Source organism: Rhinolophus hipposideros (assembly GCF_964194185.1).
Source record: "Rhinolophus hipposideros genome assembly, chromosome: 13".
Classification (NCBI taxonomy): Eukaryota; Metazoa; Chordata; class Mammalia; order Chiroptera; family Rhinolophidae; genus Rhinolophus; species Rhinolophus hipposideros.
This window is the reverse complement of record NC_138059.1, coordinates 32125233-32133931: the sequence shown is the minus strand read 5'-3', so window position 1 is coordinate 32133931 and position 8699 is coordinate 32125233. Positions and strand designations below refer to the sequence as shown.

The following is an 8699-nucleotide window of genomic DNA, read 5'->3' as shown; positions in this document are numbered from 1 at the left end:
TTAGAACTGATAATTGCATCAAAGAAAAATAAATTAAATACCTAGAAAATAAATTTAACCAAGGAAATAAAAGATTTGTACTCAGAAAATTATAAGACATTGAAGAGAGAAATTAAAGAAGATACAAATAAATGGAAATATATTCCATGCTGATGGATAGGAAGAATTAATATAGTTAAAACGTCCATGCTACCCAAAGCAATCTATAAATTCAATGCAATTCCTATTAAAATACCAACGGCATTTTTCACAGAAGTAGGACAAATAATCCTAAAATTTATATTGAATCACAAAAGACCCTGAATAGCCACAGCAATCTTGAGAAAAAACAAAATTGGAGCTTTCATGCTACCTGATATCAAACTATACTCAAGGCTATAGTAATCAAAACAGCATGGTACTGGTGTAAAAAGAGATACATAGATCAATGGAACAAAATAGAGAGCCCAGAAATAAACTCATGCCTATATGGTCATTTAATCTATGACAAAGGTAGCTAGAATTTACATTGGGGTAAAGACCATCAATTAAGTAAGTGGTGATGGAAAAACTGGACAGATACATGCAAAACAAAATGAAACTGGACCTCCTTCTTCTGCCATAAACAAGAATAAACTCAAAATGGATTAAAGATTTAATTGTAAGACACAGCACCATAAAACTCCTAGAAGAAAAAATAGGCAATACACTCTCTGACATTGCTCTTAATAACATTTTTTCTGATATCTCTTCTCTGTTAAGGGAAACAAAAGAAAAAATAAACAGGTGGCATTACATCAAACTAAAAAGTTTTTGCACCGCAAATGAAATCATCAACAAAAGGTAAAGAGAGCCTACTGAATGGGAGAAGATATTCACCCATGATACGTCTAATAAGGGGTTAATATCCAAAATTGATTAAATAATTATACAACTCACCACCAAAAAGACAAGCAATCCAATTAAAAAATTGGGCAGAGGACCTGAATAGATATTTCTTTAAAAGAGGACATACACATGGCCAATAAACACATAAAAAGATGCTCAATGTCAGTAATCATCAGAGAAATGCAAATAAAAACCACAATGAGGTATCACCTCACTCCTGTCAGAATGACTACTATCAATTAACCAACAAACAACTAGTGTTGGCATGGATGCAGAGAAAATGGAACCCTCATACACTGTTTCTGGGATTGCAAATTGGTGTAGCTACTGTGGAAAATGGTTTAGAGATTCCTCAAAAAATTGAAAATAAAACTACCTTATGGTCCAGCAATCCCACTTCTGGGTATTTACCTGAAGAAATCCAAAACACTAATCTGAAAATGTGTATACACCCCTATGTTCATTGCAGCATTATTTACAATACCTAAGACATGGAAGCAACCTAAGTGCCCATCAATAGAGAGTTGGATAAAGAAATTGTGAGATATATATATATATAATGCCAAAAAAGGAATGAAATCTTACCATTTGCGACAACATGGATGGACCTAGAGGGTATTATACTAAGTGGAATAAGTCAGACTGAGAAAGATAAATATCATATGATTTAACATATATGGAATGTAAAGAACAAAATAAATGAATAAACAAAATAGAAACAGACTCATAGATAGAACAAACTGATAGATAGACTCATAGATAGAACAAACTGATGGTTGCCACAAGGGAGAAGGGTTGGGGAGCTAGATGGAAGAAAGGAAGAAATAAGAAGTGGAATTAGTAGTTACAAAGTAGTCATGGGGATATAGAGTACAGCATAGAGAATATAGTCAATAATGTTGCAGCAACTGTATATAATGTCAGGTGGGTGCTAGACTAATTGGGGGAATCACTGCACAAATTATATAAATGTCTAACCACTATGCTGTGCATCTCAAATTAATAAAAAATAATATCGAATGCCAATCAATCAATCAATCACTAAATAAATAAATAAAATAAGTAATGCAAGCAAGCAAGCTATGGGCACATGATCTACCTTCCCAGTTATATGAAGTAAGAATTTCACCAAATATTTTGCTTGGACATTACAAAGGTCACCAGCTTTCAAACCTTCAATTGTCTGTTTCTTTGCTGCTCACTGACCGACTGCTTACTCATATTCACATGCCACATATTTTAGGTTTTTATTATTGCAGTGCCCTACTCCTGGAAGCAATTTTTATATCAATTAAGGTATAGCATATAAGCTGCTATAACAAAAAGGCACAAAAATAAAGTAACTCAAACAGAATAGGAATTTGTTTTTTTCTCAAAGAACCGTTCAAAGTGAGGCATCTGTCCTTCATGAGGTCATCCAGAGACCCAGGCTACATAATTCTTTAGTGTGGTGCCCCATCTATATTGTGGAACCTGGTCAGCCAGCACTATAGCTGTGATCCAGCTTACAGGAAGAGGAAAGATAAAATGATTAGCAAGCATTTTCATTTTTAAAAGATTTGAATGAAAATTTCACACTTTTGCTCACATCCCCTTGGCCTGACATTGGCCACATGGCATATCTCTCTGCGAGGCAGACTGGGAAATGACAATTAAGTACAGTGAGGTAGTCATGGGCACAATTAAAACTTGGGAATTCTATTACTAAAAGGAATAAGAGTTGTAGATACTGGGGGTGCCAAAAAATGTACACAAGTGGACACTTTTGTCAACTTTGCTCAAGCAGTAGTAGTGTCTCGACGCTGATGGTAACCACTTTGAGCACCTCTTGTAATTGCAGAAATCAAATGCGACTTGTATTCATCTTTTGTTATCAATATATACTGAGTATTTCAGTTTAATGCAGTTTTCCTTTCTTAAAATGTGTGTACAATTTTTGGCACCCTCTGTGTGTTGCAAAATAGCAGTCACCATCAGTAAGAAGGTAAGGAGGGAGCTTACCACCCAATATCATCATGTATCATTGAATGTTTTTTAATAAGTACATACATTAGTTTTATACTAATTACCATAAAGAAGAGGTTTCTAAAATAGTAACTACTTCAGGTCAGGCCTACCCCTAAGTATTTGATTCTAGAAAAGGAAACAGTACAGAGGTAGAATTTTTCTTTTCATCTTTGATCTAAGGTTCTAATTCAAAATATGCAAATAACTATTCACTGAGGAATGCATCAAAACTCTACAGATAGTTATACATTAAAAAGCTCCAATATTATAAGCTCATAGACTCACATAATATTAGAGCTAAATAAAAAAGGCCCTCTGTTCTTCATACACAAGTAAACTGAGACTCAGAAGTAAAATAAATGGCCCCAAATCAAAAAGGAAGTAACAGATTCAAGATTAGAACAAAATTTTACTGAATCATTGGATATATACCAATTGAGATATTTTCTGAAGCAGAAAGGTCACTGCAATTTTAAAAAGAGAATGCCAATTAAGGGAAAAAAAAGCAATGATTCACAGATTATTATAAATGAATTTTCAATTATATGACAAATGATAAAGATACGTGTTTAAGAAATGTAACGTGAATTAAAGTTATACCTTTAGTGCTAAATTTGCTTATTGAAAAATAATATACACAAGCTCAATCTGACCCAACTGGCCAAATTACTTTTGAATTACTTCACTATTGTACTTATTTCAAAATACACTTATTCACCCCAAGCAATAATGTAAACAAAGGATGAGCTCAATTTTCCTATGTTTTGAAGGGTATAAGCTGACATAGTATACATAGTAATTTGTGTGTTTTTAAAACCTAGGACTCTTCCAAAAGTAAGTTGTCTTTTCTTTATGAGAACCCATAAAATCAAGAAGCACATCAGATGCAAACATACAGCACAATTAGAATTTATTTATTTATTTGTACAAACCCAAATCAGATTTAAGAGCACTTTTTAGATTACCTAAAACATAGTATATATTGCTTTAACTGCAAGTAAGGAATTTATTTTAAATTTTATTAATTCAAACATTGGCTGAGCTTCTCCTTTAGGCATTATATTTCCCAAGATGATGTAAAGGAAGCGAAATTATTCAAGTGGATGTAATACAGATACTCCCTAAAACAAGTAAGTCATCATCAGTTACAAGGCACTATTGGTAGTGTTATGGAATCAGCAGGTGTAAAAATTTTTAAAAAAATGATATGCTGGGAAACTAGAATTTAAAGGTTCCATTGTAATTAGAGGTTTCAAAGACCCAAACATAAAAATGTTCCAAAATCTAAAGCAGTGGTTTTCAACTAGCGATGATTTGACAATGTCTGGAGATATTTCGGGTTGTCACAATTGGGGAGGTCTACCAGCATAGAGTGGGTAGAGGCCAGGCATACTGTTAAACAACCAATATTGTAGAGGACAGCCCTCCGCAACAAAGAATTAGCGGGACCAAGATGTCAGTGAGGCCAATGTTGAGAGACCTAGTCCTGAAGAGATTTACTGTGATTTAATAAGCATTACTTTCTTCTCTGAAAGATATAATGACACATAAGTGTAGGTTCATAAATATAAAAACTAATGATGTAGGTAGAACAAAGATTATACACTTTACATAAATTGCCACATTATATATTTATAATTATAAAACTGCTAATGGTAATTTTTGTGCATAGCATTATATTGAACTTTCTTAGATGAGCAGTGATTTTTACGTCCCTGTGATTTTACAACAGAGATATTTCCTTCAGTTTTTTTCAACAAATATTTAATGAACATCTATTTTCTAGATGTTCTATATAAGGTGCTGGAATGAAAATTCAAATAAGACCTTCACTGGAGAAAGAAGTGTGTGAACAAAAAACTACAATCTATGTGACTAGTGCTATTACAGAGTAATGGTCAAGCTATGGTGGTAGGCCAGAAGACGGAGTAATAACTTCTGTAGCTAGTTCAGGGATCTAGGTTAAGAGGAGAACATCAAAAACAGGTTCCTAGAGGAACAAATGCCTGATCTGCATGTTTATATCAGAAAAGAGGAGGGCCTTATATGTACGTTATGCTAAGTAAGGAACTTCTATTTTATTAATAACAGGTTTGCCAATCATCTAAATGAAGGATTTAGGCACAATAATATCATAAGAAAGTACATATCTTAGAAAGATCACTTTGAAGACAGTTGGAGAGTGGCCTGGGATGAGAAACGTTACTAATTAGGACTCAGAGCCAAGGTGATAAGAATGTTAAATAAGGCAGTCATGCAATGTGGGGTGGGAGGAGGAGGAGACGTACTGAAGAAATGTGAAGAAGAATCAGTAGAGCCAATCAGAAGATAGTTCCTGAGCATATTAATATAAGGAAATGGTCTCTTGTGGCAAAAATTGAGACTGGGGGATGCTTTAAGGGTAGGCCAAGAACAAACACGTAAATATTCATAATATAAAAATTGCCATATACGAGATATATTGCCATATGTATTATATATATATATATATGTCATATATATATCACAATTAATTTTATCTTAGGAATAAAAATTGACCACATAACACTCTAAAATACTGGTGTCAAATTTCAGGGACTTCCTCCAACATGTAAAGGGCTTAGAAGTCACTATTCTCTTCACAAAAAGAAAAAAGCTGAACAAATGAAAAATCAACAACTCTTCTTGGATCCTTTAAAAAACTGTGGTAGCAGGGCAAACTGCTGCCCCTAAAGTTGGAGAAATAGAGAGGTAGATACAGAGAATCAAAGCTTAGCAGGAGCAGAAGCCCAGGAGCAGAAGCCAGAAACAGGAGCCAGTATTGATAGGAATACTTTAAATTGTAATTGATGAATTTTTAGAGGCTCAGTTTAGACTAGATTAAGAATTAAAAACTCTGTGTGTTTTCTCTTTGTTTTTTTCTCAGTGGGGGGTTGGAGTGGGCTGAGGATGAGAATGGGGAGGTGGGAATAGGGGCCCCAAGCTGGGGTCACAGAGATGTTGCTTACTGACCCCTTCCTTGCCTCTCCCCTTTTTGCCTCCCCTCAGATAATGACTGTGGGGACAACAGTGACGAGACCGGCTGCAGCCATTCTTGCTCTAGCACCCAGTTCAAGTGCAACAGTGGGCGCTGCATCCCCGAGCACTGGCCCTGTGATGGGGACTACAGGGATGAGATGCATGCAAACTGCACCAATTGGTGCAGGCACTTGGGGGCAGCAGGGCGGGAGTAAGACTGCTCACGTGCCAGTCACTCAGCCATCCAGCCAGCCAGCCATCCTGCCCACTGCATGTTGCTGCCATCTGGGAACCAGAGATAACCCAGACATGACTCTTATCCTGCAGAAGTTTTCAGTCCTGTGGGAGAGGGAGATCACCAACAACTCATTGTCACACACTGTTAAGATCGTAGTCTTTGCAGTTGGGTGGTCTTAGGTTTGAGCTCCAGCTCTGCAACTTACTATCTTGGTGGCTTTGAGAAAGTTACTTAATCTTGGTGGCCTCTGTGCATTTCATCTGCAAAGTGAGGATAATAATAGCACCAACATCACAGCACTGATGTGGGAGTTCAGTGAGATCACGCACGAAAAGCACTAAATTCATCCATTTTCCTCCCTCGTAAAATGGGGATACCTTATAGTTTTAATCAGAATTAAATGTATGTGAATGTCTAGTATATAACTTGACACATAATAAGCATTTAAATGTTAGCTATACTGAAGCTCAGAGAACACAAGCAGGATTTATACCAAAAAACTACACCTATATTTAAAATGCAGAAAACCAAAGACCAAGAGAAAATCTTGAAAGAAGCCAGGGAGACAAGATAAGAATTGCATTCCACTTCTCTTCAGAAACCATGTAAGCAAGAAGAGAGTGGAATGAAATATTTGAAGTGTTGAAAGAAAACAAATCCACTAATGTAGAGTTCTGTATTCAGTGAAATTATCCTTCAAAAGTGAAGGAGAAATACAGACTTTAGAAGACAAACAAAAAATAAGGGAATTTGTCGCCATTAGACATGCCTTGCAAGAAAAGTTAAAACACTTTTCTTTGCAAGTTCTTTGGAGAGAAGGAAAATGACATAGATCAGGAACTCAGATCTACATGAAGGGAAGAGCATTAGAGAAGGAATAAATGAAAGTGAAATAATATGTTTTATTTTCTTCTTCTTAATTGATCCAACAGAAAACAGTTTGTTCAGAATAACAACAGCGATAATACATGCAGTGATTCTAGCTTATGGATAAGTGAAATGAATTAACAGCAGTATGATAAGAAACAGGAGGAAGGAATTAGACATACTTTATTATAAGGTACTTGCGCTACCCATGAAGAGGTAGAGTATTACTTGAAAATGGATTTTAAAAGTTGATTTTTATTAGTTGTAAATGTATATTGCAAACTGTAGGGCAACAAATAAGAAAATGTTTAAAAAAAGCAAGGATAATTGATGTGCTAAGAGAGGAGAGAAAATAGAATTACATAAAATGCTCAATTCAAACCAAGAAACAGCAGATAAAGAATGGAATACAAAATTACAGAAACAAAGAACAAAGGCACTGAATGGAAAAAAAGATCTTCACAGCCACTATGGGTATGGGACAGTGTGGGAGCAGAGGAAACTACAGGGTTCCAATGCTTTTTTAAAAAGTATCCAAAAAAACCACTGCTATAGGAAAAAGAAAAAGATCTCCTGATGCTTTCCCTCTTTAAAATGTCTAACTCTTTGGAGAATTAGAAATGGCAGTTTCTACTTTGAAAATACTTTCTGGGACTGTATTAAAGTGAAAGTCCAATGCTTCAAATCCCGTAATCAGGTCATAGTACTTGGAGCTTCTGAATCCTGAAGCCTAGAGATGGTGAAGTTTCATCCTCTAGGCCATTTCTTCTTACACATTCTCCTTTCCCTCCAGGAAAGAGAAGGGTACATATATATCTGGGTTCTCTCTGCTACAAGTGCAACTCCACTTACAGCCTTTACCTTTTAAGGCTCTTCTCTTGCTATCCTAGCTGTTTATCACAAAAGGTGGCCTGTGGACCAGCTGCATCAGAATCACCTGGAATGTCTATTAAAGAGGAAGATGTCTGGGTCCTGCCCAAGAACTACTGAATTAGATTGTCAGAGAGTGAGCCCAGGAATCTGCATTGTTAGCAAATGCCACAAGTGAGTCTTATGCACACTAAAGTTTGAAAACCACTGCTTTAGAGTTGGGTATAGGGATGGGGTAGGGAAGGCTCTTCCCTTCATGTGTTGGGCCAATTTATTGCTAGGAATATTAGTTTCCTAAGCACCTGATGACTGTATCTGCTAACCAAATACAATAAATGCTCAAAAATCTTGTTGAAAGATTTCTTGAGGAGCATAACATTATATTTCCTTAAGAAACATAATGTGATAAGAAAACTATTTTGATTTTCCTAACCTGGATAGAAGTAGTTTTATTCTAAATAAGTTTTTAAAAATTTTATAGTCTGTATGTCATGTGTACAGAATAGCTGTAATTTTTAAACTGTGGGAGTAAAACAAGCCGAACTTTATTTAAATGGTAGGCTTGCTCTAATGCAGATCATCCAAAAAAAAAGAAAATCACTTCAGCTTCCATGTCAGTTAAATTTGGCTTAAAGAATTCCTGCAAAAGAAAAACAAATGGTTGAAAACATAAGTAGCTATAGAAAATATAAATCCAAAACAAACCCCAAAAAACCCCACCTCACATAGAGTTTTATGGATAAAAAATTAACATATATGTCAGCATACTCTAAATGTTGGGGGCACTGTAAGGTTGGACTAACAGGTGGGGAACTGAGTGAAAGATGCAAGGGCTAGGATAAACCAGAAGAGA

The 8699-nt window shown here is 35.5% G+C and overlaps 1 protein-coding gene across 1 annotated transcript in view; it reads right to left on the bottom strand.

Moving 5' to 3' along the window:
- Positions 1 to 8388: 8388 nt before the first annotated feature.
- Positions 8389 to 8699, bottom strand: part of RGS22 (regulator of G protein signaling 22) — a 207539-nt gene continuing 207228 nt past the window's right edge. Inside the window, exon 28 of the mRNA XM_081070808.1 lies at positions 8389 to 8486. The gene's annotated coding sequence lies outside the window, so the exon portion shown is untranslated. The remainder of the gene's footprint in view (positions 8487 to 8699) is intronic.